This window comes from Ornithorhynchus anatinus, chromosome 3, assembly GCF_004115215.2.
Source record: "Ornithorhynchus anatinus isolate Pmale09 chromosome 3, mOrnAna1.pri.v4, whole genome shotgun sequence".
NCBI lineage: Eukaryota > Metazoa > Chordata > Mammalia > Monotremata > Ornithorhynchidae > Ornithorhynchus > Ornithorhynchus anatinus.
In genome coordinates, this window is record NC_041730.1 from 40,230,477 (window position 1) to 40,246,606 (window position 16,130).

Consider the following 16,130-nt stretch of genomic DNA (forward strand, 5'->3'; position numbering starts at 1 on the left):
TTTCCCCGAATGAGATTTTCAGACCCCTCAAAAGATTTCTTCTCAAGTCAAGCCAGGAGTTTTGCCCGGAACGGGGAACATGCTTGTTGCCTTTCTGGTGGCCACTCTTAGTAAACTGGATTGTTTTTGGAGAAAAAGTTCTGTTGTGGATTCTTTTTTTTTTTTTTAAGTGATATTTGTTAAGTGCCCACTGTGTGCCGGGCGCCGTACCAAGCAGCGGCGGAGATGCAAGGAGATACAAGCCGAACGGTTATGTCTCGAGCGCCTTTCTTAAATAGCAGCAGCTCCACCAATGTTATTACAAAAGGCTCCCCATTTTCCCCAGTGCCCGTCACTCGCTGGTTGCAAGGTAGGCGGGTCAGGACACAGAGGAAGCGAATCAGCTCTTGGATATCCAGAAACCTACACAGCAACAGTAATGCGCCAGCGGATACTGTTCTCGGGTGGTCCGAAAGAGTTAATGCCTAACTGACTTCTAGGGGTGGCGGGGTGGTGTAATTCAGACATAGGAAAGACTAGAGCCTTAGCAGTTAAATATTGGTGTTGTGTAGGCAAACAGAATGGCCATTATATATCCCTCAATGGAGCTTACAGAGCTTTGGACACTGGAACCTTTTTATCAGGAGGAGAAATGGTGGCCATTTCTGTCTGTTCATTTAAAATAAAAAAAAGGCCTTGCGACTCTTAGCGTCTAAAATCGAGAAAAGGGGTCCTAGGAGTAATGTGTCTTAAGGGCGGTTTTCCCAAGGGCCACACGGAGTTTGAACTCTTATCGATCGATCAGTTGTATCTATTGAGCGCTTACTGTGTGCAGTACACTGTATGAAGCACTTGGGACAGTGCTTCCAACAGAGTTGGTAGACACATTCCCTGCCGACAATGAGCTTACAATCTAGAGGGGAAGACGGACATTAATATAAATAAATTATGGATGTGGACACAAGTGCTGTGGGGCTGAAAAAGGGGAGCAAATCAGGGTGATGCAGAAGGGAGTGGGAGAAGAGGAAATGATTTAATCAGGGAAGGTCTCTTGGAGGAGAGGTGCTTTCAGTAGGGCTTTGGAGGTGGAGAGGGTCATTGTTGCATATGAAGAGAGAGGAAGTTCCAGGCCAGAGACAGGTTATGGGTGAGAGTTCCGGACCCGGTCGATGCCCCTGTAATGTGGGATCTTGGCTAGCTCCAGCTGGGTTTCTGCTCCTCCTCAGATCCATTGGCATATGTGATTTTCCTTGGGAATACTAGCTCAAAAATTGACAGTGTGTTCTTAGTCCTTGACTCAGCCACGTGTGCGTATGTGGCTTGAGATGATAATAATAATGGTGGTATTCGCTAAATGTTTACTATGTGCCGGGCACTGTACTAAGCGCTGGGGTAGATACAAGGCAGTTGGACTGGGCGCAGCCCCTGTCCCACGTGGGGCTCGCAGTCTTCATCCCCATTTTCCAGACGAGGAAACCGAGGCATAGAGAAGCGAGGTGACTTTGTCCAAGGCCACTCAGCGGACAGGTGGCGGAGCTAGGATTAGAACCCAGATCCTCCGACTCCCAGGCCCGGGCTCTTTCCACTGGGCCACTCGCCCCGATGTTAGCATCCTCCAGTCGTGGAGGGTAGGGCCTGAAATCCCAACCCTCCCGTATCCAACTCATCGCCACGTGGGAGAGGAGGGGTGAGGATCTCCCCGGGGAGGAGACGGTGCCCCTGGAGCTGAAGGGGAGGCGGGTGAGGCGCTGGTCTCTCCATCAGTTTAGATGTTGAGATTCAAAATCCTTGACTGTTTTGGAAATAATAATAATAATCGCATTTCTTAAGCACTTACTATGCGCCAGGCACTGTCCTAAGCTCTGGGTTAGACAAACAGTAGGGTTGGACCCAGTCCCTGTCCCACGTGGAGTTCACGGTCTTCATCCCCATTTTCCAGGCGAGGGAACTGAGGCCCAGAAAAGTGACACAGCAGACCCCTATTGAAGCCATGGTGAGAATCCAGGTCCTTCTTCCTCCCAGGCCTGTGCTCTATCCACTGTCACACCGCTTTTCTTGCGGAAATCCCACGAGTTGGTCGTGGAAAGGCCGGTCCCCGGCGCTCGAGTCGATTTTGAAATCCCTGACTCACTGCTCCCGGAGCCTGGTGCATTGGAGTTTCGGAGAATTGGATTGTGTCTTTTCCACAGATGTTTGGCTTCCCCTATTTTAGACCGCGAGGTTTGGGAATGTGCTCCATCTTCAGGGCGTTTTCCATGGTGCCTAGAGTTGCAGCTCTCTTAATGAATAATTGTGGTAATGAGGAGGAGGAGAAGGAGGAGGAGTTTTGATGTCTAGGAAACTACACCCATATTGCTAATTTAAGGAAGTGCATAAAGTTGATAAAGTTTTTCCTTTAAAATGCAGGAAACAGCTAAGAAGACAATGTCCAAGACCCTGACTTCAATTTCTTCACCCTTTTGGTTCTTTTGAATTACTAGTAATAATAATAATAATAGTAGTGGTATTTGTTAAGCACTTACTATGTGCCAGTCACCGTCCTCAGCGCTGGGGTGGATACAAGCAAATTGGGAGGGACGCAGTTCCTGTCCCACATGGGGCTCACAGTCGTAATCCCCATTTTGCAGACGAGGGAACTGAGGCCCAGAGAAGTGAAATGACCTGCAGTCACACAGCAGAAAAGCGGTGGAGCCGGCATTAGAACCCCTGACCTTCTCACTCCCAGGCTGGGGCTCTATCCACTGTGCCATGCTGCTTCAAGATATTTATGCAGTTTGAAATATTGGAATGTTTCTACTGCCGCACCAAAGAAATATGACAATCCCTAAGGAATAGTAATAATGTTGGTATTTGTTAAGCGCTTACTATGTGCAGAGCACTGTTCTAAGCGCTGGGGTAGATACAGGGTAATCAGGTCGTCCCACGTGAGGCTCACAGTTAATCCCCATTTTACAGATGAGGTAACTGAGGCACAGAGAAGTTAAGTGACTTGCCCACAGTCCCACAGCTGATAAGTGGCAGAGCCGGGAGTCGAACCCACGACCTCTGACTCCCAGGTTCTTTTCACTGAGACACGCTGCTTCCCAATAATAAGGAATATGGGGTTCTTCTTCAAGACCCTATTCACTATCTTGAGATTTCCTCTGTATCTTAGAAATTATATGAGTAAATACGGCGATTTCAATATTGCTGACCTTTTCTCGTAGGTCACATTTTTTTCTGCAGTTGCGTCCACATAGATCACATTCTTGATCTCTTGGGCCTTTTTTTTTTTTTTTTTAACAGTGTTTGTTGAGTGCTTACTATGTGCCGGGGCACTGTACTAAGCACTGGGGGTAGGTGCAAGCTAATCAGGGTGGACACAGAACCTGCCCCACACGGGAATCACGGTCTTCAACCCCATTTTACTGATGAGGCAACCGAGGCCCAGAGAAGTGAAATGACTTGCCCAGAATCACACAGAGTGACTTGCCCAGAGTGGTGGAGCTGAAACTAGAACCCAGGTCTCTCTGCTTCCCAGGCCCGCACTCTGTCCGCTTGGCCACACTGCTTCAAGGTCGGCAGCTGCCTTAAGGTCAGCCCCTTTCCTCCCAACAGGCACATGTAGAGCTCCAGAAGGTTAAGGGTCTTTTTGCTGTGGTTTGTGTGTCCTGTTTAAAATGATGTATTTATATTAGTGTCTGCCTCCGTCTCCAGACTGTTAGCTCATTGTGGGCAGCGAATGCGTCTACCATCTACTATAATGGCCTCGTCCATGTGCTCAGTACAGTGCTCTGCACAGAATATGTGCTCAATAAATGTGATTGATTGATTAAGCAACACACAGACACTGATAAATTCCCCTCTGCACCCGTCCCCCGCCCCGATCTAGTTTGCCTGCATGTTCATTGCAGTGCATGACCCAGAGGGAACTTGACTGCAGAGATGAGAGGATATGAGTAGAGCCATCTAGACACATTAGTAATACTAGTAATGATTGAGGCATTTCTTAAGCACTCACTAAGTACCAAACACCGTAGGAAGCGCTGGGGCTTTGAATTATGCCGTCGGGTCACCTCCGACTCGAAGCGACTCCACGGCGCATCTCTCCCGGAACGCCCCACTCTCCATCTGCAGTCGTTGTGGTGGTGTATCCATAGAGCTTCCTTGGTAAAAAATACGGATGTGGTTGACCACTGCCTTCTTCCGTAAGCGCTGGGGTAGATATAATCACATCCCACAGGGGGCTTACGGTCTAAGTAGGAGAGAGAACGAGTATTGAAACCTCATTTTGCAGGTGAGAGAACCGAGACACCGAGAAGTGGAATGACTCGCCCAAGGTTACACGGGAGATAAGTGGTGGAGCCAGGACTAGAACCCAGGCCCTGTGGCGCCCAGGCTCTTTCCACTAGAACCCACTGCTTCTCTAGAGGCAGTAGCGTTCAGAGACAATCAGTCCATGATAATGATTGAATGCGGACTGTGTGCAGAGCAGTGGACTGAGCATTGGGCAAAACACAGCACTGTGTGCCTGGCACATAAGAAGTGCTTGACAAGTACCATTATTAATTATTATTAGTGGACCTTGTGCCCCAAGATATAAGTGCATAAAAATAATAATAATAATAATAATGTTAAGCACTTACTGTGTGCCAGGCACTGTCCTAAGCACTGGGATGGATACAAGCCATTTGGGTTGGATCCAATCAGTCCCTGTCCCACATGGGGCTCACCGTTTAATCCCCATTTTCCAGATGAGGTAACTGAGGCCCAGGGAAGTGACTTTCCCAGGGTCACACAGCAGAAAAGTGGCAGAGGCAGGATTAGAACCCTGGTCCTTCCCACTCCCAGGCCGGTATCCACTAGGCCCCTCTGCTTCCCTAGGTTGTCTACTGGCAAAGTGCTAGTAGTAATGGTATTTATTAAGCACTTACTCTGTTCAGAGCAGTGTACTAAACTCGTAGCAACTGCCAGTGGACCCTGAGATTTAGTAGTTGTAGATCTGACCACAGTTATGATCCGGGTTCTTTAGAGTCATGCGTTTTGCTACATTTGACACTGCGTCAGAGGCAAATTTGCTCTGATCAGCGTAGATCTTTTGAATCTACCGATAAAGAAAGTTATCCCCTTAAACCCCATTTTAATTCTTAAGGAATGTTGTAGATAAGTGAACATGCTAATGAAGTTCAACTAGTTTTCATGAATAGGCAAGTAGACTGCAGATTAAAGCAATAAACTTTAGTGGACAGTACGACTCCCTCTTTCCCTGGTGCCTCTACGCTGCTTCCTAAGGAAAACGTCGTGAAATATTCAGTATCGCCTACATCCAGAGCCCTTTTGCAATTGGATAGCTGAAATGAGAAGCAGCGTGGTCTAGTGGATAGATCCCGGGCCTGGGAGTCGGAAGGGCCTAGGTTCTAATCCCGGCCCGGCCATTTGTCTGCCCTGGGATGTTGGATAAGTCCCGTGACTTCTCTGGGCCTCAGTTTCCTCTTCTGGAAAATGGGGATTAAGGCTGTGAGCCCCATGTGGGACAGGGATGGTGTCCAACCCGATTGCCTTGCATCTACCCCTGTAGTTAGAACAGTGCTTGGCACACAAGTGCTTAACAGATGTTGTTGTTGTTGTTTTATGCTGTCGAATTATGTCCGTCCCATAGCGACGCCGTGGACCCAACTCTTTCAGAACACCTTGCCTCCATCTGCAGTCGTTGTGGTAGTGGATCCATAGAGTTTTCTTGGTAAAAATATGGAAGCGGTTTACCATTGCCTCCTTCTGAACAGTAAATGATTCTCCGCCCTCGACTCTCTCGCATGCTGCTGCTGCCCAGCACGGGTGAGTTTTGACGTGTAGCAGATTTCCTGCCACTCACTAGCCACTGGTCAAGCTAGGAATGGAATGGATAGGCCTCTGCGTGACTCTCCCTCCCATAGCTGAGACTGGTAGAGCACTGGAAACTCTCCAGGTGCAACCCTGAGAGGTGACTTAACAAATACCATAATAATAATAGTAGTAATAATAATAATAATAACTTCACTTCTCTGGACCTCAGTTACCTCATTAATCCTCAAATGGGGATTAAGACTGTGACCCCCAAATGTGTCCAACTCGACTAGCCGGTATCCACCCCAGCGTTTTGCCTAGCACATAGCGCTTAACAAGTACTAGAAAAACAAAACAAATGGCCACCAGTTCTTCCATCTTCAGATCACGATGGGCCCTGTTCACCAAGAAGAAGCAGGGTGGCTAGTGGAAAGAGCACGGGCCTGGGAGTCAGAGGATCTGGGTTCTAATCCCAGCTCTGTCAATCGCTCGCTGAGTGACCGTGGCCAAGTCACTTCAATTCTCTGTAAAATGGGTATTAAAAATACCTGTCCTCTCTTCTGCTTAGACTGTGAGCCCCATGCGGGACAGGGACTGTGTCCAACCTAGTTGTATCTATGCCAATGCTTAGACCAGTGTTTGACACAAAGTAAGCGCATAACATTGGCACATTCATTCAAATAGTATTTATTGAACACTTACTGTGTGCAGAGCACTGTACTAAGCGCTTGGAATGTACAATTCGGCAACATATAGAGACAATGCCTGCCCACTGAGGGGCTTACTGTCTATAGTAAGCGCTTAACAAATACTGTTTTGCTTTGCTTTGTTTTTTTTTTAAAAAAAGATACCCCAGGGCAGATAATGCCTTCAGAGGGGGAAGGGCAGGGGAGGATGGAGATAAAGATAAACCGGTGCCTTTAGTTCCCTCTAAGATGGCGGCCGCAGGATCGTGGGCCGTGCCGGACTGGAGGGAGGGGGATGGAAGTCACGGCCTCTAAGCCTGGCGCGGGAGGCGGGGACACGCTCTCCGTAAGGACTTCCGCAAAATGTCGCGTATGATGTCAGACGGAACAGGACGGGCCGGAGAGTTTTGCCAAGCCGCGGGGTATCTGAATGCCTGACTCCATTCCTACAGAAAAGGGCCAGTCAGTCAGACCAGACGGTCTGTGGAAAATATTTTCCTCTAGCTTCTGAAAAGCCGCCTTTTGGTTGATCGTGTATTTTGTGGAAATCACGTCAACTTCATCCTTATCACTGATTCAGACCCAACGAGATCGGAAGTTTATCACATCGCTCCTTCCTCCCGAGAGTTTTGCTCCTTTGTCACAGGAAGTAAAACTTCCTCCTGGGTTTTTTTTTTCTTTTTAATGCAAACCCATATCACTCTAACTTTCAATCATCACGTGTTCTGATTCCAGTCTTACTTTTTACAAGAGAGATCTGTTTCAACAGTGCAGCATTCCCTCTTCTGTGTTACCGGTGGGGGGAATTAAGATTTTAAGATTTCATGGCCTGGTAGAAGCAACTTGGCTTAGTGGCAAGAGCATGGGCTCTGGGAGTCAGAGATCCTGGGTTCTAATTCTGGCTCTGCCACTAGTCAGCTTTGTGACTTTGGTCAAATCAACTTCTCTGTGGCTCAGTTACCTCATCTGTAAAATGGGGAATGACTGTGAGCCCCATGTGGGACAACCTGATTACCTGGTATTTACCCCAGTGTTTAGAACAATGCTTGGCACATAGTAAGTGCTTAACAAATACCATCATTATTATTATTATTTTTCCTCCTCCGCCCTCCTCTCCTTCATGTTTTCAGAATACAGGAGGGGGCCATTAATAGTAATAATAATAATAATAGGCCTTGCTGCTTCTCATTAAACATGGCTGGGTGAAGCTAAAAAAGAGCAGACAGCAAGATAGTGCTGTGGCACAGGGAGCCAAGAGAAGCCAAGAAGCGGCATGGTGTAGTGGACAGAGCACGAGCCTGGAAGTCAGAAGATCAAGGGTTCTAATCCCGGCTCCGCCGTTTGTCTGCCGTGCGACCTTGGGCAAGTCACTTCACTTCTTTGTGACTCAGTTACCACATTTGTAAACGGAGATAAGAGTGTGAGTCCCATGTGGGACAGGAACTGTGTCCAACCTGATTAATTCGTATCTACCCCAGTGCTTACAACAGCACCTGGCATAGAGTAAGTGCTTAACAAGTACCATAATTTCTAAAAGGGTGTGAGAATAGGACTCCCAGCAGTGCCTTAAGAGGGCACCGCGTTGACCGGCTCAAGGGACACCAAAAACGAGTGTGTGGCGAACAGTGCTTTAAAGCAATAGATTTATCTTGCAGATTGACAGGGGAATGAAAGCCTCTAGGTTAAAATACAGTATTGTTCTTGAGCAGTGAAGAGTACCAGCTAGAACGGAGCACGCTCCGTTTGATTGTGTGCCTTGATTAAATCCAACCATTTGGAATTCAGCAGAAGGTACCACGGGTGTTTGGTAGATATTAATTATGGTTCTTGTTAAGCGCTTACCATTCATTCATTCAGTCAGTCATATTTATTGAGCACTTAACTGCGTGCAGAGCATTGTACTAAGTGCTTGGAAAATACATTTCAGCGACAAGTAGAGACAATCCCTGCCCACAACGGGTTCACAGCCTAGAAGGAGGGGGACAGGCATCAAAACAGGTAAACAGGCATCAATGGTATCAATATAAGTAAATAGAATTATAGATGCATGCACATCATTAATATAAATAGAATTATAAATATGTACATGTATACACAAGTGCTGTGGCAGGGAAGCGGGTAAAGCAAAGGGAACGAGTCGAGGCGGTGGGGAGGAGAGGGGGAGCAGAGGGAAAAAGGGGTTACTCTGTGCTAGGCACTGTTCTAAACGCTATGGTCTCTCATCTTAGGTACTCCCATTTGACTCCAGAATCTGACCACTCACACTCTCCGTTCACAGAGAGAAGATTTCAAATCCATCAATCAATCGGCCGTATTTATTGAGCTCGTTTCGGGTGGGGAGTGTGTCTGCTGATTCTGTTGTACTCTCCCAAGCACTTAGTACAGTGTTCTGCACCTAGTAAGTGCTCAATCAGTATGATTGATGGATTGTTCGAGTGCTTAATGTGTGTAGAGCACTGTAAGAAGCCGCGTGGCTCAGTGGAAGGAGCACGGGCTTTGGAGTCAGAGGTCATGAGTTCGAATCCCAGCTCTGCCACTTGTCAGCTGTGTGACTGTGGGCAAGTCACTTCACTTCTCTGGGCCTCAGTTACCTCATCTGTAAAATGGGGATTAAGACTGTGAGCCCCATGTGGGACAACCTGATTCCCCTATGTCTACCCCAGCGCTTAGAACAGTGCTCTGCACGTAGTAAGCGCTTAACAAATACCAACATTATTATTATTACTAAGCGCTCGGTAGAGTACCAACACAACAGTATAATAGATACATTCCCTGCCCACAACAAGCTTAAGTTTCGCAGTTTATCCCAGACATGTAGACGTTAGTGTTTCAGTGAGCGAAAATGAGTTAATGAATGTGACATGCAGTTCCAACCCAAAGTCAGTACAGTAGAGAAGCTAAAAGAAATGGGAGTAAACTAGATTTCAATACTATGGCAGCTTTAAGGGATCAACTGCTAATGGAGAGAGAGGTGGGAAGATCAAGGCTCACTTTCGCTTCCCCTGAAATCTATATTTTTACATGTGATAGGCTGAAAAGTCCCCTAGCCCAATGTTTTCTGGTCTTCAGTCCTTCACTCCTCATCTTCTCTCTTCTCCCTGGTAAAATGTGACTCAAAATATTATTTCCACCAGTATAAATGCTTTATTGTATATTGTTATATAAATATCTCTCCCCCATCTCCAAGGAAATCAGTTTAATTGCCTACACAGCAGGAAAAGAAAAACAACCCTTTCTTCTTCTTTCATGCAAAAGGTAATACTGTTTGTTTTCTTTAATAGAACATGCCATCATAGAAAAGGCAACTTTTTAGTGACGGTGGTGGTAGTATCTGCTTGGGAAATAAAGGAGTGTTTGGTTCCCCACCCACAAGGAGCTAAACTCTAATGCGGTAGACAAACGAGAAAGTATTTACAATTAGAGTGGTCCAAAAAAATAATTGAGTAAACACACGAATGAGTGCTGAGGATGGAAGGGCAGGTTTTGTGTCTACCAGCTCATGGGGTAGCGGGAAACAGCATGGCGTAGTGTGTAGAGCACGGGCCTGGGAGTCAGAAGGTCATGGGTTCTAATCCTGGCTCTGCCACTTGTCTATGTGGCCTTGGGCAAGTCACTTCTCTTCTCCGGGCCTCAATTCCCTCATCTGTAAAATGGGAATTAAGACTGTGAGCCCTCTGCGGGACAGGGACTGTGTCCAACCCGATTTGCTTGTATCCACCCCTCACTTCGTACAGTGCCTGGTGGGACCTCAGGTGGGATAAAGGCCCTGTCCCACATACGGAATCCCTGTTGAAGGGAGAAGGAAAGCAAGTATTGAATCCCCATTTTGCAGATGTGGAAACTGGGACTGGGGTGACCAGTTCCTTGGACCCCCACCTGTAGAATAGGGAGAAGGAAGCCAGGAGAGTCAGTCAGTACCTAAAGGGTGGCAGTGATTGTTATTATAATTACTGTCCTAGAGCCTTAGTACATGGTTCTGCATTTTGAAGTGATTGATTTGGGAAGAAATAAGTTCATAAGTGAGTAGAGTTGACTGATGGGTTTAGGTGGCTTAGGTTTCTGGGAAATTCAAGGAGGTGGGCTGGTTGCTGGAGGTGGGACTGGAAGAGGGCTTTTGAAAGTTGGGAGAGCTGTGGTCAGTCAGATCCGGGGAATGGACATCTTGGCGTTGTAACCGCTGGGACTCGTCATCCTGGACTGTCTGGCACAGTCTTGGAAATTGCTGACCTCTGAGCATCTCCTGGATAATAAAAATAGCCAAAATAATTATTGTATTTGTTAAATGCTTACTAGGCGCCAAGCACTGTACTAAGAACAGGGGTAGATACCTCAGGTGGGACGCAGTCCCTGTCCCACACAGGGAATCCTTGTTGAAGGGGGAAGGAAAGCAAGTATCGAATCCCCATTTTACAGATGTGAAAACTGAGGCTGGGGTGACCAGTTCCTTGGGTCCCCGCCTGTAGAAGAGGGAGAAGGAAGCCAGGAGAGTCAGTCATCCTGGGGTGTCCCTTCCTGAAGGTAATGGGGAGGCAGTAAGGAAATAGGGAGGAAGCGGATGGGCCGGGTAGGGTGAAGAAGGAGATGCTTGGCCATCTCAAGGTGGGAGGAGTGAGCTGCGGGTCCGGGATAGTGGGACAAGGGAAGAGCTCTTGCTGAGGATCCTGGATGGACTTAGGGCCCAGGGAAGGGGAGAAAGGCTTCCCAGAGGTTCCGAGTCCAGCAGCTAGGACTCTGGAGGAGTCTCCCAAAACGGAGAAAAACATGAGCCCCATGATGCCTATCAGGAAGTAAAGAGGGTCCTAGAATAGCAAATTCAGTGAAAGGCGGTTCAGATTGGATTGGTTTGCATTCGTTACCTTGTGAAGAACCCATCAACTGTTGTTGAGATGTCAGATTGAGCTGTCTGTCTGTCTGTGATAAGGGCTGGAGAAGAAACTCGAAGGTGTGGGATGGACTGAGTTTTCCGGGGGCTTCCGGCTGCCCGTCCTCGGAGGGGGCTGGCAGGTGAGACCCCAGTGACCTCTACACCTTAAAGGGTGGCAGTGATAATTATAATAATTATGGTATTTATTAAGTACTATATGCTTGGAATTGTACTTTCCAAGCACTTAGTGCAGTGCTCTGCACACAGTAAGCACTCAATAAATGTGGTTGAATGAATGAATGATTTTGCCAGGCACTGTACTAAGCACCGGGGTGGATACAAGCAGATCGGGTTGGACACGGTCCCTGTCCCATGTGGGGCTCAGTCTCAATCCCCGTTTTACATTTGAGGTCACTGAGGTCCAGAGAAATGAAGTGACTTGCCCGAGGTCACACAGCAGACAAGTGGCAGAGCCACTTTTTGTCTCCCAGGCCCGTGCTCTATCCGCTACGCCATGAACTCGTTGTGGGTCTGTTTATTGTTGTATTATACTTTCAAGCACTTTGTAAAGTGCTCTGTACACAGTAAGTGCTCAATAAATAAAATTGAATGAATGAATCGGGCTTTCAGGGCTGTGGGGAGCAGTGGGGACAGTCCTGAAGCCTGGGTTAGAAGAAGAGAACCGACTGGAAGCTCTTGTAGCTGGGTTTTATGGCCGAAAACCCTCAGTCAAGTCACAGAGATTTGGAGAAGTTAAGTGCAGAGCACTGTACTAAGGGCTGGGCAGTCAGTTATATTGAGCGCTCGTTATGTGCAGAGCACTGTACTAAGCATTTGGGAAAGTACAATATAACAATAGATAGATTCCCCACCCATAACGAGTTTACAGTCTAGAGGACTGTGACTTAGTCAGGGTCACACTACAAACAGGTGGTAGTGACAGAATTAGAACTCACCTCCTCTGACTCCCAGGCCCAGGCTCTTTTCACTAGGCCACGCTGCTAGCTAATGGTTCCTGTCGTGAAGAGCTGGGGTCATTTGTTATGTTAAGGTGGAATGGAGCTCAAGATGGAGTCCGGACAGGCTCAAAAAGAGCTTTCTGGAGGTCACCTTCATTCTTATGGGAGCGTGTTTCGACTCCATGTTGAACTACAGTTTGGCCAAAAGTCTAAGCACCCCATCTCATTAAAGGTCCGATCAACATCCCGTGTCACAAAAATGAGTACTGTGTAGTTGGTATGATTTATTGAACTCGCGTCGAGTGTGAGCTGGGAAAATGACAACCCACAATTCTTTCTTTCACGTGCACTAGCCTTTTTGGAGGAAATTAATTCACTGGCTATACATTCCCTCAACCTTGGGGAATATATGGCTTTAGCTTCTGAAGCCTGAGGGTATTCACAGAGATGGAAAACATTAAGTGGAGAGAGCATTTCTCTCCAGAAAACGGCGTTTAAGCCACGTGTGGTTCTTCGGGAACATGATTTTTTTTTTTATTGCCATTTTCGGAAAGAACTCTATTGAGGAATTAAGAAACGCTCTTCCCAGCATGCCTGCCTGTGTGGACAGAGCGTGGTGGAAGAAAAGGTCACGTGCATACCCAAGAGGGTGCATTGAGTGTGGGTGTCTCCTTGGGAGAGATGCTGAGGGAACGCTACCCCCCTCCCCCACATTAGAGGAGAACTGACTGCATTTGTAGTCCACTGCTTTAATTAGCCAATTTCCTCTAGAGGAGTCCCAGACCCTGGGGCAAGTTGCAAACCTTCCCACTTGGGGTGTTTTAAGCCTTGAAAAGATTTTAGGGCTTGGGTAAATTCATGGGTGAAAAGTCCATTGTGAAATTATTAGGGGAGAAAGTTCAGGAGCCTCAAAGTTATAACCCTGAGAGGGCAACTGCGCTGCACACTTGCTCCAGTTGTGCCTTGCAACTACATTTTGGAGCAACGGTCTGGTTGGCAGGTCTGGTTCTATTGGTGTGACCCAGCGAAACGGTTCTTCTCTGACATTCCTAAACATCTTCCCCTCTTTTGTAGGAAGGTAGTTCCTTTGGAAAATAAAACAAATTCTCTCTCCCTTATTGCCATGTCCCCTGAAGAGAAACCATATATCTAAGAGGCAATAATGGCTGTATTATTAGTCATTAGAAAACAGTAATACTTACGATATTTCAGTGCTTACTCAGTGCTGAACATTGCACTGAGCCCTGGAATAGATAAATGGCATGCAGATTGAAGACAATCCCCATCCCACGTGAGACTCGCAGTTTGAGGAGGGAGAACGGATATTGAATCCCCGTTTTTGAGATGAGGAAGCCGAGGCACAGAGAGGTGAAGTGACTTGCCCAGTGTCACACGAGACGGGTGGCAGAAGTGGGATTGGAACCCACTTCCTTTAACTCCCAGGTCCGTGTCCCTGTTTTTTGTGTGTGGTATTTAGCTCATTTAGCTGTATGCCAGGCACTACTCTAAGCACTGGGGTAGTTACAAGCTCATCAGGTTGGACACAGACCCTGTCCCACATGGTTTCACACTTTTAATCCCAATTTAACAGATGGGGTAACTGAGGCACAGAGCAGTGAAGTGACTCACTGCAGGACACACAGCAGACAGGTGGCTGAGCCGGAATTAGAACCCAGGGACTTCTGACTTCCAGACCTGTGCTCTTTCCACGAGGTCTTGCTGTTTCTCATGAAGATGTGAGACAGACTGAGCTTGTTATCTCATGATTTGAAAGATGTGCACGTAGTAATAACATCTATAAAGCTTGCAGGGTGCAGAGCACTCATTAAACTCTGGGAGAAAATGCATGGGTAGAAATTAAACACACAGTCCCTGTCCCTCCTGGGGCTCACAAACTAAAAACAAGTATTGTTCTATGGGATTTCATGAGTCAGAGGTTTCTGTTGAACAGAATATCATTTGAAGAATAATAATAAGAATGAATGGCATTTAAGCGCGTAGTCTGTGCCAAGCACTGCATTAAGCACCGAGGTAAATACAAGCTAATCGGTTTGGACACGGGTCCTGTCCCACACAGGGCTCACAGTCTAGGTAACAGGGAGGAGGATTTAATCCTCATTTTACAGGTGAGGTAACTGAGGCACAGAGAAGTGAAGTGACTTTCCCAAGGTCACCCAGCAAGCAGATTGTGGAGCCGGGATTAGAGACTAGGTCCTCTGACTCCCAAGTTTGCATTTTTATCAACAGGCCACACTGCTTCTCCACACAAGAACTCACACAATTCACTCTCACCCTTGAACGGGTCACCTTAGTAACTTAGTATGGCTTTATTCTCGTTCTTGTTTTTTACTCGTTGAAATCTTTCCAGTCTTCACTTCTTGAGATGTCAAAAGCCAGTCAGTCACCGAGCGCTTACCATGTGCAGAGCACTGTACTAAGCGCCTGGGAAAGTGCGATATAACAATATAGCAAGACACGTTCCCTGCCCACAGCGAGAAGACTTCAGGGTTAATTTTTAGAGGGCAGGTTTTGTGATTTCTTTTTTTTCCAAGCAATATAGAAAGGTTGGTCACTGTACACAGGTACACAAATTGATGTTAGCTGCCCTCACCCCCCGCCGACCCCCCTGGCACATCAGCTCTCAGCTGACAGTAGTAAATGGATCATTTAAATAAACCGATAAATTCAGATGTTTTCACCGGGTCACGGTACTGGATGAGCCACTTCCTGTCCTGCTGCTGTCTTTGCTCAAGCCATAGAAGGAGAGACCCATGAACAATAAAGTAAAGCAGCCTCTCCTAATGGGAAGATCTTAGACTTAGGACCTGGGTTCTGATCCTGACTGTGCCAGTTGCTTGTTGTGGGACCTTGGGCAAGTCAGTGCCTCTGTTTCTCCTCATCTGTATAATGGGGCTTCAATACTCGTGCTCTCTTTCTGTTTAGACTGCGAGCCCCATGTGGGACAGGGACTCTGTCCAACCCAATTTGCTTGTTTCCACCCCAGCGCTTAGTGCAGTGCCTGGCACATGGGAAGTGCTTAACCAATACCACGATTAATATTATTTTTATTGTTAATAATAGAACTCAGGCAACTCGTTTCCCAATTCATAAACTGCATGGAGGACCCAGTCACAAGAGGTGCAGATGACAGGAGCTGAGTGAAATGTAGCTTTTCCTTTTCCACAGCCAAAGTACTTCCCCAGAGATTGTGATCTGGGGGAGCTTTGAAACACTACTAGTTTCCCCAATTCGCTTTTTTTTAATGGTATATGTTAAGTGCATACTGTGTGCCAGGCACTGTACTAAGCACTGGGGGAGATACAAGCTAATCAGGTTGGGCACAGTCCGTCTCACATGGGACTCACCGTCTTCATCCCCATTTTCCAGATGAGGGAACCGAGGCCCGGAGAAGCAGATTGAGTCGCCCAAGGTCACACAGCGGACAAGTGGCGGAGCCGGGATGAGAACCCAGGTCCCCCTGACTCCCAGGCCCGTGCTCCAGCCACTAGGCCACCCTGATTCTCCTAATCCTTGCCATTCTTTCCTTCGTTGTAACTCAGGTTGTTGTATCGTACTCTCCCAAGCGCTTAGCACAGTGCTGTGCACCCAGTAAGCACTCAATAAATACGATTGAATGAATGGTGTGCCTTTCTCAAGCATTAGTTTCACTTGTGTTTGCAAGTGTCTGCACTGCCTTCTAGTTTAAAGGGTTCAGAAGTTTTCCTCCTCTCCAAGCTTGGGTGGGGAGTCCAGATGTAGATTAAGGAGATTTAAGAGATTAGGGATTTAGTAAGTGATTCTAAAACTAGAAAAAAAAAAAAACCACCTATCCTCAACCTC

General features: G+C 47.1%; 1 protein-coding gene and 1 non-coding gene across 5 annotated transcripts in view; one reads left to right on the forward strand and one right to left on the reverse strand.

The window, feature by feature from the left end:
- Positions 1 to 16,130, forward strand: part of FAR1 (fatty acyl-CoA reductase 1) — an 81,486-nt gene that overhangs the window by 11,444 nt on the left and 53,912 nt on the right. The window lies entirely within an intron of this gene.
- LOC114810609 lies at positions 5,804 to 5,941 on the reverse strand. The gene has a single exon (XR_003758305.1). It is a non-coding gene; the product is annotated as a small nucleolar RNA SNORA7 (small nucleolar RNA).